We start from the raw sequence: 19,841 nt of genomic DNA, 5'->3' as shown, positions 1-19,841 counted from the left end.
CTCCATTCTCCCAAGCCTCAGGTTGCCGGGGCCAGACAGTATCCCTGGTGACCGTGCCAGCAATGGTAGTGGCATCCCCAGCCACCAGGGCTTCCTGGGGGAACCTGCACGGTCCCAGGGCTCTTGACCTCATTTAGTCCTCCCGACAGACCTGTGAATTCAATTCTGTCACTATCCCAGTTTCACAGGTGAGGGACTCAGGGTGCAGACAGGTTAAACAACCTGCCCAAGGCCACGAAGCTAGAAAGTTTGGATTTAGGAAGCCTGACTCCAGAGCCCCCAAACCTCCTCCGATTTCTCGTTTTGCTCCCTCTTGTCTCTGAGGCTTAGAGAGGGCTGGTGACTCGGCCAGGGTCACACAGCGGGCTAGTGGCAGAGGTGGAGTCACTTCTCCCAGGCCTTGGTGTTGACGTCTTTCCTTGAGCCGGTGCCTGTTTGGAGGTGGAATGGCCCACCCATCCTTGGGGTGGGGCCGAAAGTGCCAGGGGCAGCTGGTCTGCAGGCTAATGAACCCTTACTGTTAGGCGGCTGCCTTTGCATCTCCCAGCTCCTCACTCTTGCATTTGTTTGAGCAGCACAAATTTGCAAGCAGTGCTGTGGGTGTCTGAGCCCTGCCTTTGTGTAATCACGAGATGCCGAGATGCTGACCTCTTGGGGCTTCCCTGCTTCCACCTGCAAAATCTGTGCCCCGCGGACCTCCTTCAAGGCTAGAGCTGGGAACTGGTGCAGAAAAGCCTTTTCCCAGCAGAGCGTGTGTTCTCTGGGCCTTGACCTTGTGTCCTTTCGTGCCTCGGGGAAGGGCAGGGGCCTGTGCTGTCCACCCTCAGGAAGCCGTGGAGTCCATCCTTGCTGGGAGGATGGATGCCAGCAGGAAGTGAAAGAGTTAACGGTGGATTCCACGTCCCTGGCTCCCTCCCCAGCTTTCCCAGGGAAAGGGCAGGAACTAGCGGCCTCCTCTTCAGAGGAAGGGGTGGGCGGGACGCGAAGGGAGCTTGTTCCTCTGCAGAGTCACCTCCTGCACATTCAGTTCCACTGACTTCTGCAGACCAGCTGTTCAGAGCGAACCCAGAAGGCAGAGGGAGGCTTTCCAATAAGTGCAGAGGACGGAATGAATGTGGGATTCATAACAGGAATCTGGCAACACACAGAGCCTCACTTTCTCCCCTGAGATAGGAGGGGGGCAGGGTCCTCCAGGAGTCGAGGAGGAGGAGGAGGAGGCCCTGGGCGGGAGCCAGAGGGTGGAGGTGTGAGGCCAGAGTCCCTTCCCTTCCCCCACAGCTGAGCCCCAGGGGGGCCCCTGCTTCCCTTTGCCTGGGGCTCGCCCTTCCCCTGAGAACCGCAGGCTGGAGTCACGTGCCTGCTTCCCTCCACTTCCCTCCCACCGCCCCTGCCCAGCCCGGAGAGAATGGTTTGGCCCCTTTGGCCCCTGCCACCTACGGCCTCCTGTTTGGCTGCACTGGCCTCTCTCCATGGAGGCTGGGCCGGGCGTGGGCAAAAGCCACTTCCTGGCAGGCAGGCTGGGTCCTGGGGAGCCCCTGAAGGCCGCCGGCACCCCTGTCCTGGCGTTGGGAGGACGCCGGGGGAAAGGCCAGGGGCCACTGTGTGGGACACGGCATAAAGAATGTCCCCGAGTGTTTCTCAGGCCGGGGGTGCCACTGGGTTCTGGAAGCTTTGTCTGGGGTTGGTGAGCTGCTTGCTCTGGATGCAGAAGGCAGGATGTCCACTTAGGATTCACATGACCCTGATCCCGCAGTTTCTGGAGGAGGAAACGAGAGGCAGAGTGACTTCCCCGAGGCCACACAGCCCAGTATTCCCTCTCTGTGCCTCCTGCCCCATGTGGCAGCTGCTTTCATACTGTGATTTAGATGCCTGATGCTGAAGTGGTTGGGAAGCAAGATGCCTGGGAGAGAAGTGAGGCCTGTGGTTTGGGGTGTCAGGAACTAGTGGCCTGGTTCCCCGGGGGGCAGAACACTGACGCCTCACCCACATCCTTCACCCCAAACCCCTGGGACCTCTTTGCCACAAAGCTGGAGTGACCTGGGCTCGGGGATCCTAAATTCATTCGTCTCTCTGCACACAAGACTGCCTTCGTGTGACCAGTTCTCCCGGGTGAGGAAAGGGGGCTCTCTGTGCTCGTGAGGGCCCCACAGTGAGGTGGGAGGAGCTTGGCCCCCTGGGAGCTGGCCAGGGGTGGGGAGGGGCGGCCGACTGCACTGGCCTGCTCTGCTCTGGTGAGGGAGGAGGCCATGGACGAGCCGGCTGCACCCCTCACTATGGCCCTGGTCTGTCCCCTTCTGGGCGGGCCTAGTGCCGTGCTGGGAGAGTCCAGATGAGCCCGAATGTTGTCCTGGAAGAATCACTGTTCAAGAGCTGAGGATGGAATTTCTGGGGAGGGCCTTCTGTTGCCTGCCCCACCCCTAACCCCCGGTCCTTCTTAGGCAGCCATCCCCAACCTTTTTGGCACCACGAACCAGTTTCATGGAAGACAATCTTCCCATGGTCTCAGGGGTTGGGGGATGTTTTGGGTTTCAGCCACCACTCACCTCCTGCTGTGCTGCCTGGTTCCTAACAGGCCATGGACCGGCACCCACGGGTTGGGGACACATTATCCCATTTTACAGATGTGGATAACTGATTCCCTCAGCTACTAAGTGGTGGGACCAGGATTTGAACCAAAGCAGGCAGTCTCCTGGGCCTGCGATTCCACCCTTTGTCTCCCTCCAGGACCTGGGTTAGTCGGGTCAGGAGAAAGATGACTCCCAAAGACAGCCGTGTCCTAATCCCCAGAATGTATGACTACGTCAGCCCACAAGGCAAAGGGGAATCGAGGTTGCTGATCAGCTGGCCCTAAAGTAGCGAGATTATCCTGGATAATCTAGAGGGATGATCCTGGATAATCCACACAGAGCCAGTATAATCACGAGGGTCCTTAGAAGTGGGAGAAGGAGGCAGGCGAGTCAGCATCAGTGATGGGATGTGGGGAGATTCCTCCGGCCACGCCGGCTGTAAAGATGCTGGGGGGTGGGGAGGTGGGTGGGGAGGCCAGGAGCCCAGGAATGCAGTGGCCTCTGGAAGCCGGGACAGGCGGTCAAAGGGATTCTCCCCTGAGCCTCTGGAGGGCAGCAGCCTTTGGTTTTAGCTCAGCAACTTTGTGTTGGACTTCTGACTCCAGAACTGTAAGAGGACGACCTGCACTGTTCTGAGTTCCCATGCTGTGTGATTTCTTACGGCAGCAACAGGAAGCAAAGGCAGGAAGTGGTGGTCCTCTTCTGGAAGAATTTAGGAGGAATTCCATCTGTATCCTGAACCCTGGGGGTTCTGGGCTCCCCTAGATGCTCCCAGTCCTGGAGTCCATGGGACACTCCCGCCCCGGGCAGGGCAGGAAAGAAACCAGTTGCGAAACTCTTTCCCACTTTCACAAGTGAAGGCAAGGCTGTGGGCTAATGTTCCTGTCTCCTTTTTGTGACCTTTCTGCCCCCAGACTTAGAATTCTGTAGCTGAAAGAGACTCTAGGTTCATCAGCTTGGTTTGCAATGAAGAAGGAAGCTGAGGCCCAGAGAAGTGAGCCTGCATGGCCAGGACATGCCTGATGGTGGTGGTGGGTGGAAGGCTAGTGGGTGTGGACTGCCAGGGAGCAAAGCAGATTGGCTGTGTGTGTTTGGGCGGGGAGGTGGGCTCTGGGGAGCTGGAGGAGCAGCTGCCTCACAGCCCTAGAAGCCCTGGGGACCACAGGACACCCCGGCTGGGGACTGTGGCCTGAGACGAGGTAGGGAAGTGCCAGGTGCGCTGCCTTAGGTGGAGACCTCCTTTGCAGATGCCGCCAGCCTGCCTGGGGCTCTCAGAGACCCTGGTGGGTCAGATCGCAAACTACGCTTTCCCCCATCAGCACCCAGAGCCAGCAGCTCGCAAGAGTTAAGCTCCTGCCTCTGGCTGTGAAATGTCATCTTCTGAGCTGTGTGGGGACCAAGCGAGTGAATCTCTGCCTGCTGACCGCTGTGATCATTCTATCCTGGGGTCTGGAGAAACAGCCTGGGCGACACGAAGTGATAGTCTTTCTGCCTCATCAACTTGCCCCTCCGCAGCTCACACCTCTCGTGGCGTCCCGAATGGCTGTGCTGAGGCTCACTCCAGGCTTGCTCCCAGCCCCATTGCCTGCCAGTCCCTGGGCCTGGAAGGTCTGCTTCTCCATGGGGTTGGGACCCCTTCTAGGTTTCTCTAAGAACGGCCTCAGTGGCGTGTCCGCTGGCCCTTGCTACATGGTGCCGGATCCCTTAGCTTTGTCCCGAGGCCAGGACCTGGGTGGGCAGGCCTCTGTCGGTGAGGCTCAGCCCCATCCCCGCACCTGACAAGGTGCCTGTAATGCTCCATGTGTCTACCGGTGATGAAGGAATGAACAGACACGTCGTGATATCATTCAGTTCCCGTTTCTAACCGGTACATCATGTGTGGCATTTCACATTTTGAATATGCCTTTTTTGGTGTGTGAAAGATTAAATTGGCTTTGATACACAGTTCACGAATAGGCAACATCTCGTTTAGCAACTAGAAGGGAGCTCCCTTGAATGTACTTAAAATTTTTATTTTATTTTGAAATAATCTTTGACTCACCAGAGATCACAAAAGTCATAGTAGAGAGTGCCAGTGTACCCTTTGCCAACTTCTCCCCTAATGACCTGTCACAGTACGTATCAAAACCAGGAAGTTGACGGGGGTACAAGGAAGTTAACTCATCTACAGACTTGACTCAGCTCTCGCCAGTTTTACAGGTGAAATGTCCCTTTTGGGGGCATATGGTTCTTTGAAATGAGACTTATCACGTACATAGGTTCATGCAGTTACCACCATCATCAGGAAACAGAAATGTTGCATCAGCAGTGGGGGTTTCGCCTGGGTTTGAACTGTATCTGAATTGTTGTTCAGTTGCTAAGTTGCATCCGACTCTGCAACCCCAAGGACTGCAACCCGCCAGGCTCTTCTGTCCACAGTCCCCGGAGTGTGCTCAAATTCATGTCCATTGAGTCATTACCATGTTACCATGTAGTATACTTTCATTTTTGGCTTCTTTCACTGAATATGATGTTTGCAGGATTTATTCCTTTTTTTTTTTTTTTAATATGCTTTTAAAAGCAAAATTTCCCAGAAGATCTTTTGGATCCACCATTAAGGTTTTAAATGCACAGATACATGAAAGTCATTGGTAATCCAGACTCTTCACATCCATCAACAGTTTCTGCTGATTCTTCTCTGCGCTTCTGCTGGGGAGCTGGCAGATGCTGCCTGCCTGTGGGCTGTCTTCCCCGCTCCCATGCCCGAGGAGAGGCGGGGGGCAGCGCTACGGAGCGTCTGCCTGGGTGCCAGGCTCACTGCCAGCCTGTACACATGCCATCTCTTTCCTTTTCATTCTCCTTGAATTCCAGTGAACCCCTCCCCCCTTTTGACAGATGAGAAAAATCACTCTCAAGAGATAAAGAAATTTACCCCCGTCGCTCAGCTGATAGGTGGTGGTGTCAGATTTGGACGCCCATCCTTCTGACCTCAAAGACTGAGTTTCCTGGATGAAATGAAAACTTGGGTGGCTTGGACCACTGGTCCCTGGGTCAGGAGGGTCAGGCACAGAGGTTCCCCAGGTTTGTGGGGTGAGCTGGGAAGGATCAGTGTCCACCCTCCCCAACCCCAATCTGAGTAAATAGCCGGAGGTCATGTGCCCACTGCTTCACAGCCTTGAATTTCCTGAGCTTCCAGGTCTGGGAGGAGAGAAAGGAGGAAAGAGCTGGGCTGGGCTGGTTTGGGCCCAATTCCCAGTTAAACAAGCCGCTTAGTTTCCCATGAGTGGCAGTTTTACCTGCCCCTGGTCTTTGCTAAAGGGAAGAGGGGTTTCAGGCATCCCCATTTAAAGCGGGCCTGGGCTGACAAACCTCACATCAGACATCTTAAGCAGCTGCCAAAGCCTTCAACCCTCACACCTGAGACTAAGGCCTCCACCCCAGAGGGGAAAACAAGGCTTCTTGGGCTGGGGCGTTTTCTGCCAGGTCATGAAAACAGGCCCGGAGTCGCCGGCTCCTCTTGGTTAGAAGCTTTATGTGGTTTTCAGAGCACTTTGACATGGTTAGTTCAAAGCACCCTCCCCAAAACCCCGCAAGGAGGGCAGGAAGTTTGAGGCACCGCCTCTCGAGCAGCCAAACAGCAGGTGGGTTCACCACCCTTGGACTCAGGTGGGTGAACGGAGGCTCCGGAGGTGATGCCTCGTCTCGGGGGCCACTTGGCCAGTTAGCCGCACAAAGACTGGGGCCTTTGCTTCTCCAGGGCCGGCGAAGACTGCTTGCGTTTAACAACAGCCACAAAAAACACTCACCCTGGGACTTTCCTAGCAGTCCAGTGATTAAGACTCTGAGCTTCCAATGCAGGGGGAACAGGTGAGATCCCTGGTTGGCCACTAGGATCCCACACATTGAGTGGTGAAACCAAAAGTTTAAAAAAAGAAAAAGGGAATAAATTGTAAACAATTAAAAATTATTAAAAAGGAAACAAAAACCATGCACCATCTCCGTGAACACGCCTGAGGGCCTCCGTGCAGCCTGAGAAGCAAAGGTTTGCAGCCCTCTTTGCCTCCTCTCACCAGACTCAACCTGTGTTCATGTATTATTGTTCCCGCGTTTACTTAGAACTTTTGCCTTGCAGCTCTGTATCTCTCAGTATTGCATGCTATTGTTTTACATGTTGCAGAGCAGCATGACCCGCTTGTTCTATGTAAGCAGCCTCTGTTTGAGAGTTGGGGTGACCTGCACCAATGCCTGGGGCTTCCCTGCTGGCTCAGTGGTAAAGAATCTGCAGGTTTGGTCCCTGGGTTGGGAAGATCCCCTGGAGGAGGGCATGGTGGCCCACTCCACTATTCTTGCCTGGAGAAGGAAAGAAAAGCCTGGGAGGCTACAGTCCATAGGGTCGCAAAGAATCAGACATGACTGAAGCGACCTAACAGACACACAGGTATTGGGGAGGGAACACTTTTCCTCTACCTTCTTAGCTTCTGTCTTTTGAGGGTCTGCAGGCGAAACCAGGAGCCACATTAGTAAAAGAAAAGACAGATGTAAGCACATAAGTAAGGGATTTCACAGAAAAAATGTGACTCAAAGGGGCTTTGGGATTTAGGGCTTATATACACACCTTCTTAGTAGGGGAGGAGGAGAAAGGCACTTACTGGAAAACAAAGGACTCTGGAAAGACAAATGGGCCCTTAAGAGCAGAGATGAGAGCTAGGATGGTTTTGTGGCAGTATCTGTAGGTGTGGTGTGCAGATGCAGGAGATGTGGACTCTATCCCTGGGTCGGGAAGATCCCCTGGAGGAGGGCATGGCAACCTGCTCCAGTATTCTTGCCTGGAGAATCCCCATGGACAGAGGAGCCTGGCAGGGTACGGTCCATGGGGTCGCAAAGAGTCAGACACAACTGAAGTGACTTAACACACACACAGGTATTGGGGAGGGAAATCTTTTCCTCTACCCTCTTGGCTTCGGTCTTTTTGTTGTTCAGTTGCTCAGCTGTGAGAACTGTTTACAACCCCTTGAACCGCAGCACACCAGGCTTCCCTGTCCTTCACCATCTCCTGGAGCTTGCTCAAACTCATGTACATTGAGTCAGTGATGCCATCCAACCATCTCGTCCTCTTGTCCCCTTCGCCTCCTGCCTTCAATCTTTTCCAGCATCAGGGTCTTTAATGAATTGGCTCTTTGCATCAGGTGGCCAAAGTATTGGGGCTTCAGCTTCATTATCAGTCTTTCCAATGAATATTCAGGACTGATTTCCTTTATGATGGACTGGTTGGATCTCCTTGCAGTCCAAGGGACTCTCAAGAGTCTTCTTCAACACCACAGTTCAAAAGCATCAATTCTTCAGCACTCAGCCTCCTTTATGGTCCAGCTCTCACATCCATACATGACTACTGGAACAACCATAGCTTTGACTATATGGACCTTTGTTGGCAAAATAATTTCTCTCCTTCAGTCTTTTGCGCGTCTGCAAACTAAACCAAGAGCCACACTAGTAAGAGAAAAGATAGATGTAAGCACATAAGTAAGGGATTTCACAGAAAAATGTTACTCAAAGGGTCTTTAGGATTTAGGGCTTATGTACACACCTTCTTAGTAGGGGAAGGGAAGGCGGAGAAGGACACTTACTGGAAAACAAAGGACTCCGGAAAGATAAATGGACCCTTAGGAGGGGAGATGAGAGCTAGGATAGTTTTGTGGCGGTATCGGTAGGTGTGGTGGCAGACTTCTTGTCTGTGACAGAGTCAGTCTTCCTGGCTTGCTCAGAGGAGGAGACTGCTGACAACTGAGTTCTCCCGGAAGGTTCTGTTCTTGGGCAGATGAGACTTAAGGGACTCAAATGCCGTCTGTCCCAAGCCCTGTGCCACAGTAGTGTATCCTGGACACCTTTCCAAGTATCCTTCTCTGGTTCTCTTCCAACTCCCAGCCAGACAGTGGGCAGTGTGGAGGCCCTTTATGAAAAGGCCCCGTGTTGCCCATGGAATTGCCAAGGGCCCCTCTGGCCCTCCTGGAGAAAGAAATGGCAACCCACTCCAACCCAATGCCTGGAAAATTCCACAGACAGAGGAACTTGGCGGGCTACAGTCCATGGGGTCGCAAAGAGTCGGCCACGACTGAGCACTTTAGCACCTCTGGCCCTGCACCCGCTGTGGGAACTACTGACACTCCCACTCCACCCCTGGCTCTCCTGGCGACCCAGACGGTAAAGAATCCTCCTGCAATGCAGGAGAACTGGGTTCGATCCCTGGGTTGGAAAGATCCCCTGGAGAAGGGAATGGCTACCCACTCCAGTGTTCTTGCCTGGAGAATTCTGTGAACTGAGGAGACTGGCGGGCTTGGTCCGTGGGGCCACAAAGAATCGACTGAGCAACTAACACTTCATCCCCACCCAACTCACCCCCTGTGTGTCTCTTGCACACACCTAGCTTCAGTTTAAATGTTATCCGCATCTTGCCAAATCTCAAGGGTATCGTATGTGTCTGTCAGTCCTAACCGGCTACTCTCAACCCAGGCTGTCCATTGGGATCCCCTGAGAAATTTTTAAATTAACCAACGCCTAGATAAATTAAATCAGAATCGCTGGGGAGGGGGCCTGTGAATTTGTATTTCCTGGACGCTCCGCTTAGGCTTGAGAACCTCTGAACAGAAGCCACACAAACACCCTGCTCTTTCTACTTGCTTGTCCTCTTACTCCCCGGTTCCAGACCCTCAGTCCCGCCTCTAAATACCAAATCGTGTATTGCTGGACTGAAAAAATGTACCATCTTAGCTGCTTAAGCTTTTGTTTTGGTCCTAATTTCAGTGGAGGGTAAGGAGGTCTAGAGTGTCACTCATAACGTCGGCCTGGAGCGCCCCCACCTGGAAGTCCTCCCTCCTGACACGCTGGGTTTCTGTTCGAAATCGGTGCAGGGTAGGATTGTTTTGTTGCTGGGAGTTCAGGATTTTGGAAGGAGGATGGAGTAGTGGGGTTGGAAGTGTGCCTGGGGCTACTGCTCAGCTACAAAGTATCCACCCCAACCAGAATAATAGAGTTGGCTGCAGAGAGAGTTAAGATATCATCAAATAATTTCTGACACATTGTTGATGTAATGATAGCTTTTCAAGAGGAAAAAGGAATGTGTATTAAAGGTGCCTGCCAGGGGTAGAGGCAACCTGACCGTGAGGCTGGGAGGCTTAGAAAGGAGGAAATGGGGCCTTCCGACTGTGGAGTTCCACAAACATTTACAGGGGCCGCTACCCAGGAGCCAGGGAAAAAGGTGAGTGAGTCAGCCAGGCAAGTGCTCCAGGTCAGGATGTGAGGTGGGAAACACGAAAGCGGGCAGGGGTGGTCATAGCTGATGGAACACCTGGAGGGCTTCCTGGAAGTGGTGACTTCTACCAGGGGATTTCAGGTAGTTTGGGAGACTATGGGGCTCGGGTGAAGAGCGTAGGGGCCTTGGAACACAAGCATGCCTAGAGGTGTGGCTGAGCCAGACGGCTGGTCAGGACCAGAGGTGGCAGCCTGGGGGTTGTGGCTGAAGCTGGTGACAAAGGTAAGGCCAGCCTCTCCTGAGATGCGGGGAGAGGGGACTCCCGTATCTTGTGGGACCAGGCGAGGAAGGTAGCTGGGAGAAGCTCCCTGCTAGGAGGGGTGGTTAATGCATGCCACGTGCTGCCCCCCGAGGTCAGGTGGGGTGGAGGAACTGGAGGTCGGCCACGAGGATTATTTCAAGAGGTCGGTTTTAATGGTGAAATGGGCAGAAGCCAGATAGCAAAGGTTAAGGAGTGAGTGGGCGGTGAGAAGGTGGAAGCCGCAAGTGTAGACCAACTGGTACGAGGTTGGGTTTTTGGGAGAGGAAGAAAACAAGCCTACGGTTAGAGGAGGGAGCGGGGCCAAAGGAAGTGGGGGTGGCCTTGTTTTTGAGATGAGGGGCAGCCTGAATGTTCTCCCTAGGTCAAGTTGAAAAGGAATTGGGCAAAAGAAAGATGTCAACCCAAGGTGATAAACAGCCCCTGCAAGCATTCCTCCACTGCAGAGAGAAACTGCGTCAGTGTCCCCTCCCTCCTCTGTGCACGCCTTGGCCTTTGCCCTGGGGCTGTGGGCCGCCCCCCCCCGCAGGAATGACGGTGGGGGGGGGGCTTGCATGTGGGGCAGCACCTCCCGAGGTCGGCCTGCCTCTGGGCACCTTGGCCCCCCACCCCTGGGGGCACATGGCTACTTATGCTCCTGGTTCACTTCAGCCCCCAGCCCCACACTTTAAACCCACCCAGCCCTTCCCCTGTCCTGCAGGGGGCAGAGGGGGGAGCCCAGCGACCTGCCCGCAGAGGAGGGGGAGGAGTATTTTTCTTGGCGTTTGATGGAAAGCATCTGCTGCATCCCGTGGGGGTTTGCCCGGGGAGGGTTAGAAGGGAGTTGGCGGGAGGACTGAGCTGTGTGCTCGCCACCAGGCTTTTGGGCTTGGCAGGAGGAATGTTCGGGACCTGGGAACTGGGGTGGGGATGGTGCCTGTGTGCGTGAGACAGGGAGGGAGGGAGGGCACTGTGTAACCACTTCCTTCTCCCCCGCTGCTGCTACACGCTGGAGCCAGCGTCTTGGGCATCACATGCGTGGCCCCGCTCTGCAGGGCGGGTGCCTCCCCACAGGATGCTGAGCTCTTCACCCAGTTGGCCGGGCTGGAGGTGGAAGCCTTGACGTGTCCCTCTGTGACTTCCAGAGTGGGACCCTCCCGCCGGACAGCCGATCAGTGCGACTGCCCCTGGCGACCTTCTCCCCCCACCCCCGCCGGCATTCCTGAGGGAAGATGGTGGAGTCTGCTCATGGGCAGGTGGAAATGGCCCACAGCATCCCTGTCAACTTGTCAAGGACACCATGGGACAGCCCGCACCCCCCCACCCACCACTGCACATCAGCTGGAACCCGGCGAAGGGGGTTTCTTTAGCTTTCTGTGGATGAGTCCAACTCCCTCCCCGAAACCCCGATTAATAATTGGTCTGGGAAGGGTCCGGCTCACAGGTGCGTGGCCTGGAACAAGTTCCCGTCCCACTCTGAGAGTCTGTGTCTTCATCGCTCCAGGAAGCTCCTAACTTACACGGGTCGAGTTGCAGACTGCGGGGCCATTCAAGTTTCTTGTGGCTGCTGTCCCAACTTACCGCACACTCAGTGGCTTCAAGCAACAGAAATTTATTCTTCTTCCAGTTCTGGTGGTCAGAAGTCTGAAATCTGGGGCGCTGGGCAGGGCTGGCTCTGTCTGGAGGCTCCAGGGGGAGATGCCGTCTTTCCTCCACCTTCCGGTGGCTGCCTGCGCCCTTGGCTTGTGGCCACGTCACTCCACACTCTGCCTCCGTCATCACATGGTCATCTTCCCTATATTCTTCAAGTTCCCTTCTGCATCCCTCTCTTAAGGACCCTCGTGATTACTTTACGGGCCCAGCCACATAATCGGGAGAGCCTCTGCATCTCACAGTCCTTCATCATCTCTGCACAGTCGGTCCTGCCGGGTAAGATCACATTCAGAGGTTCCGGGAAGAGGGGGCATGATATAGTCTCCCCCAGGGCTCCCGATTTGTCTTGGGGCCCCTCTGGTTTTAAGGTATAAAACAGGAAAGCAAACTGGCTCCAGTGAAAGGACACATTAAATTCTTTTTCTCTTTAATTTACTGTGACGGTGGGTAACCGTCACCGTTATCTACTTCCAGCATATTTCCTCACCTCAGTGGAAACCCCATATCCATGAAGTGGCACTCCCCAGCCACGGCTGCCCCCGCCCCGATGACCACTGCTTTCTGTCTTTATAGATCATTTTTTAATCAGTGCAGTTCTATGTGACTTTGAAGTTAGTAACCAGAAGCATGTTGAGGTACTTATCGGATACAAGGGAAGCCAGTGCCTGGATGTCTGAGTGGGAGGAGCAGGAGTGGAGGTAGTTTGGGTGTCCAGAAGGGTTCCTGGCTCTAGGCTGCTGAGGAAGCTTCAACAGCTGAACTCATTCTTTTTTTTTTTTTTTTTAAATAAATTGTTTATTTATTTATTTTTGGCTGTGATGGGCTTTCATCACTGCGTGCGGGCTTTCTTTAGCTGCGGCAAGCAGGGACTACTCTTCGTTGCTTGGGCTTCTCATTGCAGTGACTTCTCTTTGTTGCAGGGCACACGGGCTCTAGAGCACAGGCTCAGTAGCTGTGGCACACGGGCTTAGTTGCTCCGCGGCATGTGGGATCTTCCCGGACCAAGGATCGAACCCATGTCTCATGCATTGGCAGGCAGGCTCTTTACCACCCGGCCATCAGGGAAGCCCCCGGTTCACTCTTAAGCCACTGCCTTTGAGTCAGGGGTTTATCCCGGCCTGAGCAACCATGAGCCAGGTAGGCAAGGGAAGCCCAGAAAGGGATGTGTGGGCAGTCACAGAAGACCGTCTGACCAGTAGTTAGCGCACATTTGGCAGAGCGGTTTCTTAGGAGAAGCTCTGCTGTGTCTGATGGTGGAGGCTGAGAATCATGTCCCCTTGTGCTGTGCTCAGTCGTGTCCGACTCTCTGCGACCCCCAGGACCGCAGCCCACCAGGCTCCTCTGTCCATGAGATTCTCCAGGCAAGAACACTGGAGTGGGTTGCCATGCCCTCCTCCAGGGGATCTTCCCTACCCAGGGACTGAACCCAGGTGCCCCGCGTTGCAGGTGGATTCTTTACCATCTGAGCCACCAGGGAAGCCCTCACGTCCCTTTATGTCCTCAGAAAGGGGACACTGTCACGTAGGGATCAGTGGCCTCAACAGAGGCCTCAGCATCTCACAGTAGATGCCGTTGTGTGTCCTGTAGCACCGCCAGTGTGGCTGCATATGTGGTGTGAAAAATGATCCAGATAAACCTCTCTCCAAGGGTCTGCTGTCATCTCAGGATGAAATAGACTATAGAGAGCTGTGCTGTCCAGGACAGTAGCCTTTGGTCACCTGTGGCTATTGACCACTTGAAATGTGAACAGTCCAAATTGAGAGGTTAGGTAGTTATAAAACACACACTGGAGACCTCCCTGGTGGTCCAGTGGTTGAGACGCCACGCTTCCAATGCAGGGGGCATGGGTTCGATCCCTGGTCTGGGAACTAGATCCCACATGCCTTGTGGCCAAAAAAAAAAAAAACCAAAATAAAGCATGTATCTATTTCAAAAGTATTTATACTGATCACATGTTGGGTTGATAATATTTTGGCTCTGTTAGTTTTCATAAAATGCATTAACTTTAATGTTACCTGTTTCTTCTTATATTTTTTACTGTGGCTACTAGAAACTTTAAAATCACGTCTATGGCTGGGCTGTCTGTGGCTGGCCTTCGGTTTCCACTGGAGGATGGGACGGGCAGCTGCCCGGGCGTCAGGCCGCTCCCCCTGGATGCCAAGTGTGTCCTGAGCAGAAGTGGACTGTGAACAGTGCCCGGGGGGGCAGACGTTCTGTGTTGGAAAAGCCCCTGGACTGGGGGGCTTGGAGGGCGCAGGAATACTCTCTTCTGTGCTCTGGGGGCCCTGGTCAGTGACACGCGAGGAGAAGTTGTAAGAGGAGTCTGGCATGTGTACAAAGTACCCAGGCTGCCTCCTAGACCCGTGATCTGGGGGTTGGGGGTAGATGGCGGGCAGGGTGAGGGATGAGCTTGGAGAGCAGTGGTGGGCACCCAGGAGGGGTAGCTGGCCCTGGGAGTGGACTCTGGGGCCAGAAAACTGGGGGGCACAGTGAGGTCAGAGGCTGGAAGGAGGCTCCGAGGGGAGCACTGCGGGGCCAGGAGGCTGCCAGGGCAGGCGTGGAGTGCAGGCTCCATGTTAATTAACTCTGACACTGGCCTGGCCTCCCTTGTGGCTGGTTCCTGGACCTGCTTTTTGGGGCCCAGCCAAGTAGGCAGAAGAGTCGACTCATTGGAAAAGACCCTGATGCTGGGAAAGATTGAGGGCAGGAGGAGAAGGGGGCGGCAGTTGGATGGCATCACTGAATCCATGGACATGAGTTTGAGCAAACTCCAGGAGATAGTGAGGGACAGGAAAGCCTGGTGTGCTGCAGTCCGTGGAGTCGCAGAGAGTTGGACACTGAGCAACTGAACAAGTGGGCAGGTTGTCAGGAGGGGCTGGGCCCTTGCGACTGTCTGGAAATCACCTCCTTGGAGGAAAAGGATTTGTATTTGGGGAGCGGCTGCCTTTCCTGTTTCTGGACATACACGTGTCTTGCTTTAATTCTTGCAGCTGGAGTTGATCATGCCCATTTTACAGATGGGGAAGGTCCAGGCCAGCAGATGTTGAGTAATAAGTCAAAGGTGGTTGGAGGGAAGGGGCCTCCATCTGATATTGACTCTGAGGCCCATCCTGGGATCCACCACGGCCTCCCTCCCAGTGAGATGCGAAGAAGGGCTCCGGACATGCATTTCCTCCCCCTGGGCACTCCCCCAGCTCTGACCAAGTGCCTAGAGACCAGGGGCAGCAGCTCTGCATGGCCACTCCATGTAGGAGTTGGGAGGGGTTTGCAACACAGGCCCCTGAAGTCTTTGTGGCAAAACCCCCAAACCTCAGAGGCCACTGGGGGGCAAGCTGGCCGTCAGGAGTAGGAGTGGCTGCTGCTGGGAAGGGCTGGCTGCTGAGGGACCTGGTGGTGGATGTGGTCAGCCTACCCCTAGCCTGGCCGGTGGGGTGGGTGCCGCTGGGTCCTTGCCCACTAACCATGTGGGGGATCTGGGAAACCTTGGGTGTGGCCTGGCTCCTGAAGGCTGAGCTGGGGGGTCTTCCTCCTGGAGGCAGGAGGATGGACTGGCATTTTGCACTTGAACTAACCACTCTCTGCCCTAGGAAGACCCCACACACACACCAGCCCCCAGGAGCTGTCTCCTCCTGTGGGAGTGGGCCTGAGCCAAGTTGGCCCCGCCCATGCCTGGGAGTGACTCACTCCCTCAGGGGTCAGAGGTCGAGGCACAGGATGGATCTGGCCGATCCCAGCGTCCAGCAGGCAGGCCCAGCCCCAACAGGGACGCTCCCAAGTTCCCTCCTCAGGGGACCACCTAGCCCATCCCCCGAGGGGGGTCTCAGCTCTTCCCAGGGGCCCGCAGGGAGGGGAGAGAGAGGAGGAGACTCCGTGAGTCATCCCCAGGCCTTGAGGGGCTGGAGAAGCAGGAGCGGGATCCGATAGTAATCTTCGGAAGCTCCAGGAAGAAGACGGAGCTCAGGGTGAGCTGGCCGCCGCCGGTTCCTCTCCGCTCCCCTCCCGGGTCATTTCGACCAGTGCACACACGGCCGGGCTGGCTCTGCTCCGACCCCCAGCTGCCGGGAAGCCTGGACCTCCTGGGGAGGGTGGCCTGTCATCTGAGCTGCTGGAGTGGGGGAGGGGGGTTCAGGACCAGGTCGGGGGTACACCTGGCAGAGAGGAAGCCAGGGCCGGGCGGCAGGGAGAGGGTGCCCGTGGGCAGCAGCAGGTTCTTGGCATCACCCATCCCTCCACCCCAGCAGGACGGGCTGGGCCGAAGGGCAGCCTGGCCGTCTGTCCAGGTGAGCCTCTTGCCTCCTCTCTCCCCCTCTGGGGAACCATGTCACTTTTCCTTTTGGGGGGTGACTCAGGCTGGCTTGGGCAGTGGGCTTCTTGGCGTTCCGCGGGCACAGCTAAGGCACCCGGGGTGGGGGTGGCTGCCGGGAGGTCCCCTTCTCTCCGCCTGCCGCCCCCCCCCCAACCCACTCCCACCGCACCCCTCGCCCTGCCCCTCCGGAGCTGCTGCCCCGCCGAGCCTCCCTCTGCAGGGAGGCCGTCGCGGTCCCTCCCTACCTCTGCCCGCGCTCTGGGAGGCTCCTTGTTCCTCGGCCACAAAGCCCCTTTGATCCTCTGCTCGGCTCCGAGCCATGTGACCCGGTGGGCGGGCCGCGCGCGCAGGCGGCCGGCGCAGCCCGACTCAGCTGCTGGGTGAGTCCGCGCTCCCTTTGTTCCCTCCAGCCTCGCTCCGCTCGCAGGGGCCTCTCAGGTGGTCTGGCCGCCGGGCAGCCCCCCCCACCCCGCGCCCCAGGGCTGAGCGGGAACAGCGCCTCCCCGGAGCCCCCCCCCCGCCCAGGCCCGGCCACCCCCCGCCCCCCACAGCCGGCGGGACAGCCCCCCTGGCCCCAGGAGCGGGGCGGCGGGAGCTCGGTCCTCCACGCGGGCCCAGATTTTCCGCCGCGGAGCAGAAGAGTACGGCTTTGTGTCACAGCCGAGGCTTTGTAAATATTTGGCCGGCTACCCGAGTGGTTAAGTCCGCCTCGGCCAGCAGTTTCTTGGAACCCGTTTCCCTTCCGCAAGGGGTCTTCCCTGATATTCCTGGAGGGCCGGGAGGAGATGCTGGTGGGCCACCGCTGCCTCTGCAAACTGTCCCATCCAGATTGTCAGCCGTTAGGGGTAGGCGGGTAGGGGTAGGCGGGTTAGCGGAGGACCGGCTGGAGATGAGTTTCAACAGACGCTTAGAAATGCCGGAATTGGAGACCTCGAGGACAGAATTGGGTTCTGGGGGAGTTTGTGCTGCAGCTTGTCTGGATTCCTGGGAGGTGTTTGGGATGTTCTCGATGTTCCTGGGAGCGGACTGGAGAAGGGGGCAGTGGGGAGTGGTGGGATGGGTTGCTGGCATGCTTGTGTTTGCTGGAGGATGGGAAGGTGTCTGCCTCGCCATGCCCTGCCAGGGAGCGGGGGTGAGGGAGCAGCATCTCCAGGACGTGTCTTGCAAAGGGTTTTTCTAGCCGAGAAAAGTTGGGACTCTGGTCCTGTAGCCCCCGGGACTCCAGTCCCATAGCCGGGCCAGCACATCTTCTCAGGCACCCAAGAACGGGGGGCAGGGAGGGCAGGTGCTGGACAGGCAGGGCCATCTGCTCTGAAACTACATCCCCAATGTCCCCTGGGGGTCAACTCAGCTCCCAGGCTGCTGATCTTCGTTCTCATCTCCCTCTCTTTCCTCCGCCGTGAAATCTGCTGGCATTTTTGTATGAGGTTTCGGGAAGCATCTCTGCTCACCAAAGAGAAGTTTGAGATTCCTTTCCTGGAGAAAAATGTGCCGCCCGGCAGCAGTCTATACGGCGGGTTTCTGGTCCATGCAGTGGGGTTCTGGTCCATGCAGAGGGTTTCTGGTCCATGCAGAGGGTTTCTGCCTGTGGGGACAGCGCCCTGGTTGGAATTCTGTTTGGATCCTGCCTTGGAAAGGCCTGCTGGGGAGAAGTGAGAGAAAGGCCCCTTTTTTCATAATGGTGTGCTTCCTGCCCTTCGTTCATTGTCGTTTTGCCTTCAAACTTAGGGCTTCTATGGGTGTTTACATACATGTCATTTCTCTTTGGCAACCCAGAGTCTCCTTTTCAGGAACTAGAAAGAAGAACAAGTTTGTCTGACCATTTGGGGAGCGGGAAGCTTGTATCCACGTGAGGTCTCTTTGGAGAGAGGGCATGCCCACCTGACTCCTCTCCGGTCTTCTCTGGGTTAGGACGTGGCTGGCAAAGGACATGGCCTCTTCTGTGGCTGACCTCTTTTTATGCCCGTCTCGGGGGACCTGTGTGATCACTGACCCTCGCCCACCCCTCCTGGGCATTCCTACTGCCCGCCCCCCATCATTTCCGGGTTGTGACACCTGCAATACTATTGGGTCTACTGGTTTGTGTCTGTATTTCCGCCAGGCTCTGCTCCTCGAGGCCGGCACTGTGACAGGGATGACTGGCATTTGGGGAGGAACTACTGTGTGTGTGTGTGGGGGGGCACCGGGCATTCTGTCCTGGAGGAGACAGAGCCCCATTCTGGGAAGGGGGCTGCCACGAGGCAGAACAAGAGCTCATGGTGTCGTTGGCCCCCACCAACACCAAGCCTTGCGGGGAGCCCATGGGGCTGTTCCCTGAGTGCCAGGTCCATCGCCCCAGGCCTCCAGGACAGGGTTCACCAGGGCTTTCACCCCAGAAGCCCTGAACCCCTTAAGACAACCAGGATCCTGGGGCTGACTTACTGCCTCACCCCCAGCCTGCTTCCGCGGACGCCTTGTGCTCTCCCCACTTCCTGCCGTCTCACCACCAGCCTGAACGGCTCTCGGCAGATAGGGCAGCTTTGCAGGAAGGAGGCGTCCGGGGGGCTGAGATGCATTCGGCAGCGCCGTTCCACGCTGCTGGTTTCCTGTGGTGTCAGAGGTCTCTTAGGACGCCGGTCACCCCTACACAGTCACCCCCCCCCCCCCCCCCACGGCTCACTCCTGGGCTGCCTTTCCCAGACTGCCGATGGCTCTGGGCTCCCTGCCTCTCCCACTGGCTGGGCGTGTAGGAAGCAGGACTTTATTTCAGCCTGTGAGGATGAGGACAGACGCTTGCTGCCACCCCTGAGTCCCTGGCCAGGGTCCTCTGCAGTGGAAGGCAGTCAGCCTTCCACACCTGCTGTGCCAGCCCCATCCCTCTTCTCGCCTGCCCCCAACCTTGGCTTAGCCATAGATGCTTCAGGGATTGGAGCTGGGGTCCCAGCTCCCCTCAGCCGGGGTCTTAAGGAAGATGCTTCCAGCAGGAGTCATAGCCCTTGGCTGGGACTCCCCTCCCAGACTTCTGCCTGCCAGCACCAGGCTTAGATTTGTTTGTTGAGTACCAGCCTGGTTCCCGGGACAGGTAGGGACCTGTTCTCAGCGGCTCGGTGGAGCCTCCTGACGCCTTCCCAGGAGTGCCCCCGAGGTGGTGGCCAGGCAGCCAGCCCTGCAGCTGAACCTGTTGGCTCTGCAGCCTGGGGAGGCGGCCAGCAAAGATGCTGGTCTGATCCACAGCCGGGAGGGTGCCTTGCCCCAACTGGTGGGCCCTCCAGTCTGCCCACCTCCCAGCGGGCTCCCTGCGGGCCCTGTTCTGGGGCTTGCAGAGCGGTAGGTGGAACATCTAGCCCTGGGGTGTGGGTGGGTGGGTGCAGTTCTAACTTGCCACTTTCTTTTATCACTACCAAGAGCGGGCGAAGGGCTTAGTGCTGAGAGGCCTGGGGAGCTCTGATTCCACCTCTGCAGGGGCCTGAGTGGCCACTTGGCCTCACCTGGGCTCACCTGTCCCCCACAGGAGCTGAACTGCATCATCCCACCCACCCATCTGGGCTGTGGGGCTGGCCCTTGGTGGCAGGGGAAGGGCAGCGCAAAGCAAAGGGCCTGAAAGAGGGAAGATGAACCAGTTTGCTTCCTCTCCCTTCCCGGCCATTCCAGCGTAAATAAACCCTTTAACGTGGGTTTAGTAGCCAGATCATAGCAGAAGCACCCCATTTCTTATTGCTCTGCTGAAGCTGGCGGGGGGTGGGACAGCACCCAGCCCATGAGGTGTCAACTCCTGAGCATCCTGGCTGCTCTCAGAGGCTCCGGGTTGGGGTT

At 56.5% G+C, this 19,841-nt stretch overlaps 1 protein-coding gene across 5 annotated transcripts in view; it reads left to right on the top strand.

Moving 5' to 3' along the window:
• SEPTIN9 (septin 9) overlaps nucleotides 1–19,841 on the top strand; it is a 177,473-nt gene that overhangs the window by 123,495 nt on the left and 34,137 nt on the right. The gene's annotated exons all lie outside the window — the stretch shown is intronic.

This window comes from Cervus elaphus, chromosome 5, assembly GCF_910594005.1.
Source record: "Cervus elaphus chromosome 5, mCerEla1.1, whole genome shotgun sequence".
NCBI classification, from domain to species: domain Eukaryota; kingdom Metazoa; phylum Chordata; class Mammalia; order Artiodactyla; family Cervidae; genus Cervus; species Cervus elaphus.
This window is presented reverse-complemented; position numbering and strand designations above follow the sequence as displayed.